The following is a 15,356-nucleotide window of genomic DNA, read 5'->3' as shown; positions in this document are numbered from 1 at the left end:
AAAATAAAGTAGTTGAATTCCATCTCTCTATTATAACCAATGGATTGTTAAATCAATCATATATTTTTATTATTCTTTCCATTGACGTCCCTGGTTTTTAGAGCAAACAACTTTAGAGCGTTTTGTTTATTTGACATACATATGTATATTAGGGTGGCTCATAAAAATCAATTTTTTACTTTAACTTATCTCATCCTTTCATTTTGTTCCATTCATAATAAAGCTTCGCTCTGCAAAATATTTTTAACCTTAATTGGTATGTAATGGTGGCCCGTTTTTGAAGTTTGTCCTATATTGAAAAAAATGCCCAACAAAAATTTCATATTACCATTTTTTTTCTAATAACATACCGTTATGCACACTACCAACATTGTTTGTAAGCAGAAATAAATTGTGTGTCAATACCATGACTGATTTAGTAATCGTTTTTCCAAACCATTAGATTATATAATATTTTTGTACTTTCTACAAGATGAACCTTGACATGTTTTACTTTTCTCTTCTAGCTTATGGTTAAATTTCTAATTAAAAATAAAAACTTCAGCAAATGTTGGGAAATTCACAGTTTGAGTCAAAAGGTTAAGATCCAAAGGCTCAAAATGTCACTCAAATGTAAAGAATGAAAGTAACATCATTGATCTTTTATTTACAGGATAAGAGCCACCCTAATGTTTATCGGTAAGTAGAAAAAGGATGGGAAATGGATTGAGAAAAAAATATGTTCTATGCAACAACGGTAATCCAGACATTGTATTCCCCTGGGTTGATATAATATTAGATGTATTATGAATTTTTAATTAAAAAAATCAAATTATTAATTAATTATGTTGACCAATAACCGATATGTACATTAAACTGGAACGGAATGCATACTACTACTTAAGGATGATCCAACAAGTTTTGAATCTATTGTTTTCTTCTGACCCGCTGATGCATAGAACATACATAATACATGAGAACATCGAGTATCAAAAGGTAGAATTCTAGTCAGTAATGTTAAGACCCGGTTTGGTCAAAAAATGATTTTTTTCTAAATTGATTTGGACCGAAATGTAATTGTTTTACAATCGTGGACCAATTTTTTCGGCTTTACTAAACTTATGGACATATTTTATCCAAGCCTAGTGAAATATGACATCGTTTCACTGATGTTCCTAATTCGGAAAAAAAGCAACAATTCTTCTATAAAATTGATCAATAAAATATATCTTTACCGAATTTTTGCGACTGATCTTGTTTGAACTTCTGTAATGAACGAATTATTTAATCCAACAAAAAGTATTTCGTTTCAGATTGAGGTTTAAGATCTTTAGACTAAATTCCAACAAAAGCTAGAGTAATACTAGCAATTATTGTTATACGGATTCTTAAACTTTTGTTTAATGTTCTTCTAATTTAAAGTAGTGTTGCGTTTGAAATCAAGACTTTCAGCGATCGAGGGCAAATTGAAATCGAGAGAAAAATTTGATTTTGATAAATATATATATATATATTTTTTTTTTTTGGAAATAAATTTTTTTATGTGCGTAATTGCTTTGGTCGTAAACTTGACAGCAAGAACAATATTTTGAGGCAGTGTCTGTTTTAGGATTCGACTCTTATCTGTAGTACTGAACCCTGCACCCTACAGATTTAGAACTATAGCTGACATAAAAATCGAATTTCTTTACAAAAAATATCTGGGCATTCAATTAATGAGCATGCTTTGCATATTTTCGAGAAAATCTTCACAAATTTATCTCGAACATATGACCAATCTCAAAATTACACTGCCAAGATCTTACATTATAATCTCTAAAAGCTCCAAAATTAACTTCTTGACAAAACTTGCAAAAAGTACATATGTATCTCAATTTTGAATAATAACATATAAAATATTCTGTTGAAAGAGACTTTTAATACATTTGATGGATATTTCTGAAAAAAGAATTAGAAAATGGATTTGGTAACGTTTGCAATATATACATAAAAATTTATAGTCCGTCTAAGTCATCTGTCATAAAACCGTTTTTCCCTGACCGTTAAATACCCATTGATTCATTCAAAGCAGGGAAGAATAGAGAAAGTAGAGAATGAATGCAGTTTTCTTCCATTCAGGAAGGAAGAAAGGAAAGTTGGGTAAAGGCCATTAGATTTCATTGTCAAATCAAGGAAATCCACACAATTGAGTCACGTGTGAAATTTCCTTTATTTTAAAATCTTGGAAAGAAAAATGATTCATAGCTGGTCTGCAGTTAATTCTAGATTAATGTTGTTCTGTATGATGGTACTATAGTGTAGGGGCATCCGCAGGATTATATATATATATTATTATATTTTATTTTGGTGGGGGGGGGGGACTTAAGTTTAGTTTTTGAATACAAAATTAAAAATTAATTTTTTCTGAAAAAAAGAGAAATTAAATTTTTTCAAAAATCCAAAGTTAATCACAAAAAATTAAATTTTTGGAAAAAAAATTTGAAAATACATAGCTATTTACAAAAAATTAAATTTTTTGAAAAAAATATAAATTTTTTGGGAAAAATTTCAAGAATCAATATCTATTCAGGATTAATAGAAACATAAGGTTATACATTAACGTGTGTACTACTGATATTTGACTTCCACCATTCTTTTAATATTGACATCATTGTAGATGAGTGGTTGTGTGTTTTGTCAAAATCTGTTTTTCTTTCCTAGCAGTCGGTACAATACATGAAATTGAAAATTCATTCAATAGTGACGTCATATACTATGAGTGGTTGCATGTTTTGTCAAAATCCGCCTGTTTTGCCAAGCAGTCGATACAATACAAAAGATTGAAAATTATAGCGAGCCTGATTACATGATGGTCTAACATTGTATTTTTATTAACCTTGTAGCTCTTCACAATAAAACATTTTTAGGGGTAAAATTTTTAAATATATTATTCTCAAAAAATAAAATTTTATCGAAAAAAATTCTAAAATACAGAAATTTTCTAAAAAACTGAAATTTTGTGCCAAACAATTTCCAAAATTAAATTTATAATATAATATTTTCCGAAAAAATTTTCTAAAAAATTGTCAAATGTTAAATTTTTATGTTAAATTTTCCAAAATTCATTGCTTTTCATAGAAAATTAAATTTTTGGAGAAAAAATTTAATGAAATATCAAAAACAAATTTTAGTAAGAAAAAAAAAACCTTAATTGAGGGGGGGGGCTACATCCACTCCAGCACCCCCCTGAGGACGCCCTGTAGTGGTACCGGTTACGTACCTATTTAAAAAGGTGCAATCCTTAATTTATATTGGAATGGGTTTTTGAGCGCCATTAAGTCATAAACAAATTATCCTATCAGTTACGAAATCTCCCGAATTTCTGAGCTAAAAAATTTCATTTTATAAGTCAATGCAATATTAAAAAATGAATTTTTATAACGTCATCAAATATTTATCAACAAAAAAAATCCTGCAAACATTCCTATAAGTCTAATTGAATTATTCTTAACGCTGTTTTTTGTCAAACATGTATCAAAAAGAATCGAAACACGGATACTAATTTTGGTCCGACACCGATTCAAAAAGATTGGTATCAGAACAAAACTATTGTAGATATAATCATCCACCCACGTTTACTAGCCGCCACTTATTAATTATTAGGTTATTTTACTTCTAAAGTCAACCATTATATTAAAATATTCTCTGACCTATCATAAATTAGTCAAACTCATTGAAAAGTAAAGAAAATGTGTCTTTCTTTCGTAAGAAAAAAATATAGTTCGCTAAGAAATTTATGTTTTTATGGTTTAATTATACTCAACTTGGTTTTATGATTATTCCAATAATGGTTGGTAAAATAATAATAATAATCTATACAAACATACCTTTACGAACAAAAAATTTTATTGCTCTTCAAAAATTCCTATTCTAATTAATTATACATTTGTATGTACTGATAAATAGATTACCTATTTGTTATTCTATCTACTTCATTTTTATTGGTATAACGTGGGATCCCTTCTATAAGGAATGTTACAAGTGTACCCCCTCTTAAAAAATATTTTTCTTCAACGACATAATGAAAAATAGATAAAAGTCGAAAACAGAATCCTACATACAATGACATAAAATCGATACAAAGATCAGCGTAGAAGTCATTTGTTCATGATCAAAATATGTTAAAAATTGGAATTGTTTTCCAATTTTGAACTAGTAGCATCCTTGAGTAGTTTATTAAAATATGCTTCATTGCTTTAATGATCTCAGCATTATATAAGAAATTACTGGTTTAAGGAAGAAAACTTTGTTTTCGAAGAAATAAAAATTGACAATTTTGAAGTTTGGTTGCAAAACTTTATTACGATTTCATATGGAGATGCTCACTTTTGTGATATTTTAAATCCTTATACAATTTTTGGATTATTCTCACAGGAATATATTTACACATTCATTAGATACTAAACTTATTTACGTCATGTACAGGTTATAACTTGTACAGGCCTATCCTACAAGTTGTAACTAAAACATAAGATGAAATATTAAAAAAAAGACTTTTGAGTGCTTGTAAAACAAATAATACAATAATTGAAATTCCATAAAATGACTAATTTGATTAAAGTAACTAATGCAATATGTGACACATTCAAGTGCACAGCTATTTACAGCAATACTCACTTTAGTCCTTATTTTAAAATCGTACCATTATTCATTTTAATACCATAACCAGTATTAAAATCCATCATTTAAATAAATTGAAATAATTTAAAAAATTATTTGTTGCATTAAAATACTCCTTGTGTTTCGAAAAGTCCGGATTCAAACTGTCAGTTATATCCTCAGAACCAACTACCAGGGCTATATAGAGTATTGTTGTATAATAAATTAATCTTCAAATCATGTATTTGATACGTCATAGAAATTAATATTTATTTCAATCGGCAGCTAAAATAAATATTGACGTCAAAGATATACAATACGAGGGTGTGTTCGGTAGTCTAATACTTAGTAGTACCGAGGTTTGACAAGTTTAAAATCGTAATATATTAAGTTGCTGTTAGAATGGGTACTAGCAGCGTCATTAAGTCATCTAAATACTATACTGTCAATGACGTATTTCCCCCCTATTTCTGAACTAGACTTCCTTTAAAAAAAAATAAAAAATTGTCAATAAGAAAAATCAATAAAGAAAATTGTCTTTTTTTAATAAATAGACTTAAATTAAGTATTTATTTTCCATCGTGCTCCACCACATACTAAAATTAACCATGAATATATCTGCTGGAACTACAGCAAACTATTATGTGAGGGATATATATGTATAATACTTCATATAACATGCGCGAAACTTACATCTAATTAATCTACACAGCAAATTAAATTATAATTGGAAAAAAATTGAGCAAGTTATTGATATTGAAGTAAGACAATTTCGGCACTTTTTTTTGAGAGAGAAAATTATATCTAATTTTACTAACTTTAGACAGAAATATCTTTGGAACTGATGAACAAATTGATGTCAAATTTTTAGTTTTGCCATACCAAAATAATTTTTGGACGTATTGGTGTTAAATAAGGTCGATACAACTTTTAATACCGGAGCAAAAATATTGATATCTAAACAACAGTAATATATATCAGAATAATTTGCAAAGGATATAAAGTAATGAAATTCATTTTAGGATAAGAATACGCAAAGTAAAAGTCACCTATTCGATAAGATATTTTTATATAAATATCTATGTACAATATAAATAGGTAAATAAATCTATGTATGAAGCATAAAAAGATAATAAAAAAAACTTTACAAAAACCGACGACAAGATTCTATACATTAATTAAAAATATCAATAAAATAATCTATGACCACAAAAAATAATCATTTAGTTCAAAGATTCCTTCATTTTTTGTTATTTTGTTTTGTTTTAAATATTTGTTGTTCCCTGCTACAGATTTAGTCTAAAAATAAATATTCTACCCTTAAGAGACGATTTTATACGATTAAGGCTCCATTCAGTAAAACATAAATGAACATATAAATTCTCAAAAGTACTTAATTAACTGACAAGAAACCATTCGGGATTTAATTATAATCTGATCGTTGATTTGTATATATATTTATTTAATATTTCGATTTTTTTGTCTATATAAAGTAACTACAATAAAGGAACTTTCAATTTACGATTGTTGTGAATGGCTCAATACAAAAAATAAGTAATTCTTCAATGGTTTTGTCAAAAAAGATAAATATTTATTTACTTGCTGATTGTTCAACCACAAAAAAGATCTCGTTGTGATTCCAGTCTTTATAGACGCAATAAGAAACTTTCTATTTTAATACTTGTTGGAGCACTTCATTCCTCTGAATTGGGGATCTTTGGTGTATTCAAAGGTTTTTTTTAGTTTCAAAACTCATTTTTTTGTTTCTCTGAATAATAATAAAAAAACATTCCTACGTAAAATATTTCACAGTTACTCAATTGATCTTATTTTATTTTTTTAGAGCTACTTATCCTTCACAATGGGCGGTTCAACCTTGGGAATTGTAAGAAAGGGATTTGACATCATCAACTTTGGGCCATTAATAATAATACCAATTGATTTTATATTATTATTTAAAGCATAGTGATCAAAGTTTACCGATCACATGACTCAAATTAAGAAGGGGGAAAGGTCTACTAAAAAAAATTAATACTCTCTAACTATTTATTTAAATAGTGGTACATAATTGAGAGAAAATGAGAGGGAGAATGTATTAGGATGGACTTATTTTTAAAATTGGTGGCCTTTAAGCTTAAGATCTCAAAATGTTCCTTATCTTTGACTAGTTTTGAGCTGTTTTGAAAAAGATTTGCAAATAGTTCAACGGCCTTAAAAATTTGAAAATTTGCAAACTTGTTTTATTCAACATTAATTTTTGCCTAATTTTTTTAATATGATTTTAAATGTTTTTTTCTAAAGTAAAGGTAGAAAAAGGTCACTTAGATCAAACGAGTTGACGGATAAATATCAAAATTGGTACATACTTTTTAGTTTGTTATACCAAAAAGTGCGAATTTGAATTACTTTGACCGTGGTGATCTTTTTTCGAGCTTTATTTGAGGAAAAATACTCATACAACCAAATTATATAAAATATACCAAAAAAGTAAAATAAAATTTTTACAAATTATCAAATCTTATATCCGTTGAGTTTTTTCTAAATATTTTTTGTGACGGTTGAAAATTTGTGAATGTCAAAAGAACATTTTGAGACCTTAAGGCCTCAATTTTGAAAATGTAACAAAAAAGCTCCACCCTACTATGTATATAATTTTTATTTTATTTTTCGTTTAACTACTCGTCATTTCAATAAATTTCCTTGAGTTACAATCGATATGTAAATTAGGCTTATTTCTACCTCCTCTACATACTTCAAAAAGGGCTCAAGTTTCAAACTTGACTCAACAGGATGCTCATTTGATATTCAAACTTCACTTAACAATTAAGAGTGTATATAAATACTAAAAACATACATAGAATACGAACTATAAAACTTGGTTCGATTATTTTTAGGTTGTTTTATGACTTTGTGAAATGACGTAATATTATTTCTTTTTCGTAAATGAATAGTGAAGGAGGGGGGGGGGCAAATGAGGGGGATGCCTCCGGATTGTTTCTCCTCCATCATTACTACAATTTTTTTTCTTTTTTTTTGTAAGAACAATCATTTCTTATATTGATAATGACTTTCACACTGATCCTATTATTACTTACAAGAGAGGGCTACAACATGGATTTGTTTAAAGTAGCTTCGTCAAGGACACGTTCGGACATGCTTTAATTAATGTCTTCTTCCATGTAGGTGGCATCCTTCTCTTCTTGTATTGGAATGTGAATGCTTTTCTTTGATTAATTATAATGCATTTATGTATTTGTCTTCAAATCCAATCATATGCTTCGGGGAAGCATATAAAAAATGTTTCAAAAAATATTAGGATTTCCCATGGGTTACCTACTCTCCTCATACTCAGAATCTTTTAGAATATTTCTAACCCCCTACTCAAAACATAAAAAAAACATTACTTTTCTACTGTGTGGATCTTTTTTGTAACAACGTTTATTTAATTACCAACTGGACAGAAGCTTCTAACAAAAGATATATGTATGGAATAATGATGACCCAGGGAGACGAATCACAATTGATTCTTTTCTCCAGATCCATAATGTGTATCTATACAGATGTCCATAACTATGTATGTATCAATACAACAGAAATCTGATGGGAGCTTCAAATAGATAGATACTTTGATTTGTTGGGGACTTGCTTTTTTTCATTTGTTTCCTTGGCAGCCAATTGGAATGTGTGACTTTTTGAGTTCCTATTAGTTTATCTCATGAAGAATATGACCAATATTTGGCATTTCTCACTTCAAAACACAGCCTTATCATACTTCTTTTTCCCTAATGGAATTATCGAATTTATGACTCGAGAAATATGTTGTTGATTTTAAAAGACAACTAACTCAATTAGAAACAGAAGAAAAAAAAGTGTTCACAACCTCCCAGAGAAGCTTTTATACTTATATATTTAGATAAGGAACTCAAAGACATAAAATCATTTTGTGCCTAACTACTGTTTGTTGACAAAATATTACATTAAGAAATAATGGTTCAACTTGGATGAATCAACTTTTTAAAGTGGAAGGGCTTTAGGTTCTGCTATTCGGTTAGAAGGGTAGGCTGGGAGGTATACTTAGGTAAGAAGGTAGGTATGGAGAGTGAATTACTTTTGTCCCTACGTACATATGTAGTTCCCTGGGATCATGCACAATAGGAACCCTGAAGGATGAGAAGGAAAACAGAATACAAAATATTTCATTGTCTTAACGAACAAAAGCTAATGGTCAAGTATCGTTCGTTCTCTAACCATTGTTTCTTATTTGGGTAAAACTTAGGAGGTAAGACAGAGAGAATGTCACACACAAAAGGGGGAACAAGGATCGTTAGTGTTTTGAATCATCTTCTTTCTTCTTTTTTTTGCTCCGTCTCCAGAGAAGCTGAATCAGCCTCTTACAACAACAAAAAGAAAGGTATATATATAATTATATCATAAAAAGAAATACGTACAAGAAACTGACTCCTCTCCGTTCTCATCTAAGATTTAATGACTATTATTCTAGCTCATATTTCAATCTATTACTTTCTACTTAAGAAAATAATGTATGTATATTAAACGCTCATAATGATTTTCTCACAAGAGAAAAGCAGTTTCTTTTCTAAAACACTTAGAGCTTAAATGAGCTTAAAAAAGATTTTTATTCTCAACTTATGAATACATGTTGATGTCATTGACAACTATCGTTTAATGCATATTCTTAAAATAGCAATTTTATGCAAGATATAGTAATTGCATTCACGTTTTGAGCCTTAATTGCAATATACATGTATAAATATGCATAAAAAATCAGGATACTAAATGTATACCTTAAAATTGATATTCCAGCAATAATTTGCATAAAGTTAACTTTTCCTCATTGTAAATACATTTTTTTACTTGTTGAAAACGTATATAGTTAAAGATCCTTATATGACAAATATAACAATAATTGATCATTGGAAAAAAATATTAAATAAAATTTTTTTACTTTCCCCTTTCTAACAAGAAAAAAAGTATAATAATTTCTTATTTTCTTAATAGAAAAGTTCATAAAATAAAATTTAAAAGTCCGACTTGAATAATTCTCTCAATTTCGTCCAATTATAGACATTAATACAAGATTTCAGAAGTGAAACATACGGAATTTTCAAAATATTACAAGGACAAGAGATACATTGACCCATAACACTAGTCCACAATTTGTTATCTTTGATTAAGATGTCAAGTTCTTTATTGCATTTACCTTGAGAAATATGAAATGGAACTTTAAATATCAAAATTTCTGGTTTTGTGTAGAGAGCAATCTTTTCTAGGATTCATAAATAGTTAAAACATTTTTGAATCAAGAAACACATATCTACAAATGATATTTTTTTCTTTTTTCTGCCTTTCAAGAAAAATAACATCCTATCATGTAGAATTTGTGAAAAGCAATCTGTAGGCAACAAAAAAAAGTTTTTTTTCATATTTATTCAGGTAAACCCATCAGAAACTTATCATCTATCTCAATTCCAGAGTTAAAAAAGGTGACAATTTGTTGACTTGTGTAATATTTATCATAAACATGGATTTAATCAAAATACATTCTCCATAATGCTATATAGAAATCTTCTTATACTCACTCTTTCTGGGATGGACCCATTCACGGTAGTTGAATCCATTTAACAATCTTATTCTCTTATTCTTTTATCCCCATTACTGAGCTATTATTCGAAAACAATGATCCCTGGGGTAAGGTTTCAACAATTTACAATATCTCCCAGGATTTTAATTGTAATTTTATTCTAATTTGATGGAATTTTCTTTATATACTTTTTTTTTTTACCTATTGTGAATTCTTATTTTAAATGTATAATTACTTTCAAGGTCGAAACATTTTGTAGTTGTTTTTAAGTAGGTTCATCATAATTATTTGACTCCAATTATAATGGAGAACAGAGACATATGGTCTATTGCTGTTTTAACAACGTACAAACTAAATTATTTGTTACTTGTTACTTTACATGTTATAAGATATTTGTTCAGACGATATGGTCCACAGAGTAGGTATATGATATGTCAAAATAAAAAGGCTGAACTTTTGTTAATACACAATGTTCAATATAAAAATAGGTTGGCTTTATTTTAAAAGATGTAAATTCTAAGGCATAAAATTTTAAGTGTGGAGCTCATGAATTCATTAAAAAGCTCAAAACTTTAATTAAAATAAACTCATATTAACGAACAATATTTGTTGATATAAGGGTGCATAAGGGTCTATAAAAATTATGGGATCATTTCTAATGAAATAAAAAGACTCAGAAAATAATTTTTTTAAATCACAGCCTGTTTTTATGTTGACAAGTAATATATACAAATTATATCATGAATATGTTTGTTAATACTTATAACCCTCTGATAAAAAATTGAAATATACAGCTTTACTTTAATTCATTGACATGTTGTAGTTAAATCAATATTCCTTCATTCTGATATCAAGTCCTAATAAACTCCTTGCAGGATTTAACTATTCAAAGCTACTAATGTTGATAAGAAAAAAAATTTCAAGCAGTGCCTTGTTTGGTTTTATTTTTGTTTTCTATCTAGATAAACTCATGATTCTGTTATTTGAATGCATATTTCCTTTTTGGTTAGTCAAAGAATCATTTTGAATATTAAATGTACGTAAATATGTTTATAAGTATGAAATTAAATTAAATAGCCATGCAATATGATCTGCCGATATAGGGGCGTTCACATGGTTATATTTTAGAGGAGCTAGTTTTTTTTAGTTTTTTCGAAATGAAGTTAAAAAATTGAAGTTTTATAGAAAAAAAAATCAAAATTCATAGCTCCTCACAAAAAAATATTTATTTTCGTAAAAAAAATATTAAATTTTTTTCGAATATAATTTCAAAAATCCACAGTTATTAAGCCAAAAATTAAATTATTTTGATAAAAAAGTCAAAAATCGGGAGTTATTCACAAAAAATTTAAAAAATTAAATATTTAATAATCAAATATTGAATCTTTTTCGAGAAAAAATGTATAAATTAAATTTCAAATGTTAAATATTTAAATAAAAAAAAATCAAATATTAAATTCTCTAATAAAAAGCAAAAATTTCTTTATTTGGGTAGGGGATATATCCCCTCTACCCTACCCCCTACAGTATGTAAAAAACTTCAAAAACTAATGTGGTAACCCTAACAGATTCAGGAATGTTTGGAGGAAGATCAGCTAAGCTGTCATGACATCTTATTAGATTAGCAATGACTATGAGAGGGCAAAGAAGTAAATAAATACAAATTACACTCCGTAAATTAAAACAAAGTAACGAACTTGTTAACTTGAGAAGATACATGGTCGAGGTGATTTTTTTTTTTTTTTTTCACACGCAAGATGTAGCTTTTTTATACCGCAGATGACATCACTTTATCATTTTTCCTTGTGCATTATGGCACTGCTTTCTCCTCCTCCTTCTTAATTCAGTTAAAAGGTTAACTCATTGAGTAATATTCATCATTGATTATGGTAGAAAAAGTGTAGCTACATCCCCTCCCATACTTCATACTGATCACGTGGTCTCTGTTTCTCCGATGTCGACACTCAATTATGTGTCCAAGTGTAACTCTTTGTCCTTCATGAGCAGACTAGACTGACTCAGACTTTCTTCTCAATAATTAAATAATAATGATATCAGATTTAGAAAATTACAAAATACGTTCAGGCTGCGAACTACAAAAAGTATCACACTTGTTGTAGTCATATTATTTTGTATAACAATAGTTATCTGAATATGTATATATAGACGTATATAATAGAGTTTTGTCTGTCCTTTATGGGTGCCCACACCGTTGAACCTGGGGCTGAAATTTTGCGTGAGTGTCTCTTTCAAACCTGGTCTGACTAATGAAGGGGTGCCGATTTGGGGGGGGTTATATAATGTGGGCTTATTCTAAGCCACAACTCAAAAACTGATTCGGTAATTCTTTAACAAAAAAAAAAAAATGGACTCTCATGTATAATTTTTTTTTTCATGTATTACTGTTGCTATTTTATTTGAAGATTATATAACTTATTTTTTAAATTCAAATTAATACATGCATTTCCTGCATCGAAGGGTTCTAAACATTAAGAAGAAATAATATTGATCATTAATATCATTTCCCGCTCCTTCCTTGGCCCGAACAACACCGGGTAAAAATTTGCTATTAAAGTAATATAATTTGATTGCAAATAAGGATAAAAAGAAACCTTGCCTCCAGTGAGGTTCGAACTCACGACCCCTGGTTTACGAGACCAGTGCTCTACCACTGAGCTATAAAGGCAGATATAGCTAAGGCAGAACATTTTTAGAAATAATTTTTATTTTTTGGTAAACAACTGTTAATTAATTAAAGCAGATAAAGTACACTTCTTTTTTTCATACATGCCTCACGACAGAAAAAGAGGAAAAGTAAGACATACTTACTTATTAATATTTATGACTTCCAATGAATGAAACCCCGTCAAAACATGTAAGTTATATACACACGTACTATACCCAAGGGAAGTGTCATAAAAAGTATTTTTTTGGCATGGATGCAATTGGATATGTATTTATCTGAGGCAGTCTGCCTTCAAATAGACTTTTTCTATTACCTAAAGGTATGTTGGTATGTCCAAATAATAAAAAAAGGCAACTGATATTTGATCCATGTTTGTTTTGAATTACATACATGAACGGATGAAATATAACGTAAAAAAATTCCAACTATAGCAATTATAAGCTGAGGTCATCATCCTTTAGATTATGTAGAAAATATCTACCATAGGGACAAAAATAGCACCTATATAGCAGGCATGGCATGCTAAAGGTGTGCTTCTGTACGTACTTACTATTTATATAAAAATAATAATTATATAGGTGGTTAAATGGGATGTTCAAGATCTCTTAATTCATGTCATTTGATGACTTCTCATCCGAGAATATTTGTAGTGAATTGATGGATGTGTCATTTAAACTGAATGATAGGAGGTAATTTTCAAAATATATATACACCTATATATAAATATTTTGTAGCTGGGAATGCCAATAACCTATGTATATACATACATACATATGTTATGTACATCCATCAATGAAATACAAGTCATATTTTTGAGTACTTTGAAGCCATCAACACAAAATCCTTTATCAAAGGGAAAAAATCATCAAATTCAACTCAAGAAATAAATAAATATATTTAAAGTCAAAGTATTTTTCCATACCAAAATTAATTTAGCTAGGAATAATATAACATTTTTACTGAAGTCACAAAGTGACGTCAAGTTCGAGAAATAGTTATTCATTTAGTTAGGTATTAAACAAAATATACAAGCTTTAAAAGTGAATGTACTGTTAACGTCCTCAAATGGCTTTAACGATGAATAAAAATACTAAACCTTTTGGTTGGACGAAGGGTTTTTAATCTTATTAAATTTGGTACATTTTACTACAAGATGGCGAACTTTCATGCCTAATAATCCCGGTACGTGAATACTCTATAGCATAAACAAATAGGTCTTAATAAACTTAGGTAGTTCATATGGTAGAACATCGGAAGAGAGAACAAGTTTCTTCTGTAAACAATCAATAGAGACATCCCAATATTTTGTTAGAGTGCACTCCTATAATTAGCATAATGGACCCAGTGATTAAGTTGTTTTTTTTTCCAATTTTAAGTTGAGTCTTAAGTATGAAGATTTTTGTTATATTTATACCGCCCCATATCAAGTGGAAATAAATTACAAAACTCCAAAAGTACAAATTCTGATATGTAAATTTAGATGCACAAGAACACCGTTGCTTAAGGATTTTACGATAATTTTTACAGAATATTGTATTTAATAGGTTCAAAAGTTAAAATTTATATTTTTATAAAATAATAAGCGGAAATAAAGCTGTACCGAGGTACATAAAAAAAATAGGTCACTTTTGATAAAAGAAATAAACGGCACAAACAGAAGTGATTAGCATAACAAATGTCTTTTGCTTTTTAAAAAGATGTGTTGTTTTTAAAATATTTATATATGCAACTATATAGATATGTTTGTAAATCTCTCACAAATGTTATTTTTTGCTTACTGTTCCCTTTGTTTTTTAATGAAAGGCAAATATTATTTTGACCTAGTTAAATTTGGGTGCGAGTTTGATTGATGTTTTTTATGGCCTTATTTGTTGGTGCACATTTGCGTTAACTTATTCGTGAGCACATGTTGAGGAATATTCATAAGGTGACATATAGAGAATGACTTGAAGGTCATTATTTGCCTTCTTTTATCCATAGGACCCTACGCATTAACCAGTATGAAATTCCCGAGACATAACAAATCAATCCTTTATAGGTCATAGACGTAAAGAACACGACGAACAAAGTTATATAATTTTTTTAACCATTTTGAGACTTCAATCAAGACCCATTGATTAAAATCAGGTCATACCATGTACATATATATACATACCTATATTTATATATGTGGATATAATTTATACATCTTTATTGAAGAGAACTCAAAGGAATCTCTTTGAATAAAGGAAAAAAATATTTGTGATTCAGAACTTTCTGCCTTAACATATTAAGAATCACCCTTTTAAAAATATATTCTACAAGCTATAACTTCTATGTGGAACTTAATAATGAGATTAATAGTTTCAAATGAATAAATGAATAATTACTTATGATGAGGATAATGAAATAATTGAATATTTCATGGATCACCAATATAATAATGATGTAATTTTGACAAAAATTTAATTG

General features: G+C 28.5%; 1 non-coding gene across 1 annotated transcript; it reads right to left on the bottom strand.

The window, feature by feature from the left end:
* Positions 1-12,833: 12,833 nt before the first annotated feature.
* TRNAT-CGU (transfer RNA threonine (anticodon CGU)) lies at positions 12,834-12,905 on the bottom strand. Its single transcript has one exon. It is a non-coding gene; the product is annotated as a tRNA-Thr (tRNA).
* Positions 12,906-15,356: the final 2,451 nt, after the last annotated feature.

This window comes from Lepeophtheirus salmonis, chromosome 5 (genome assembly GCF_016086655.4).
Source record: "Lepeophtheirus salmonis chromosome 5, UVic_Lsal_1.4, whole genome shotgun sequence".
Lineage (NCBI taxonomy): Eukaryota > Metazoa > Arthropoda > Copepoda > Siphonostomatoida > Caligidae > Lepeophtheirus > Lepeophtheirus salmonis.
Note: the sequence above shows the minus strand (reverse complement) of the source record. Positions and strands in the feature narration are given on the sequence as shown.